General features: G+C 67.7%; 1 protein-coding gene across 1 annotated transcript in view; it reads right to left on the bottom strand.

Annotated features, from left to right (window-relative positions):
• The window catches only part of EPB41L3 (erythrocyte membrane protein band 4.1-like 3), a 225,299-nt gene extending 225,148 nt beyond the window's left edge, over positions 1-151 (bottom strand). The window contains exon 1 of the mRNA XM_015562691.1: positions 41-151. The gene's annotated coding sequence lies outside the window, so the exon portion shown is untranslated. The remainder of the gene's footprint in view (positions 1-40) is intronic.
• Between the last annotated feature and the right edge of the window lie 152 nt (positions 152-303).

Below are 303 nucleotides of genomic sequence, written 5' to 3'. Positions count from 1 at the left end.
AGCGAAGAGAGGAGGGGCCATGGAAAGGAAAGGTGCTCACCTGAGTCGCCGGAGCCTTCCTCCCCTGCCTCGCGGGCGCGTCTTCGCCGCCCCCGGGCACTACCTTCCTCGAAGAAAAAAAGTCGCGCAAGGGCAGCGAGAGGTAGGGCTGCTCACAGGTACCCGCGCGGCGGCTTTTCTCTTCGGATTCTCCCGGGTACAGTCTCGGGCTCGGCGGCGGGAAAGGGCTCCCGGAGGCTGGCAGGGGCCGCCAGACCCGGGATCCTTCGGTAGCGGTTTCCCCGGCACCTCCAGGCTGCCACC

This window comes from Myotis davidii, unplaced genomic scaffold (genome assembly GCF_000327345.1).
Source record: "Myotis davidii unplaced genomic scaffold, ASM32734v1 scaffold96, whole genome shotgun sequence".
NCBI classification, from domain to species: Eukaryota; Metazoa; Chordata; class Mammalia; order Chiroptera; family Vespertilionidae; genus Myotis; species Myotis davidii.
This window is presented reverse-complemented; position numbering and strand designations above follow the sequence as displayed.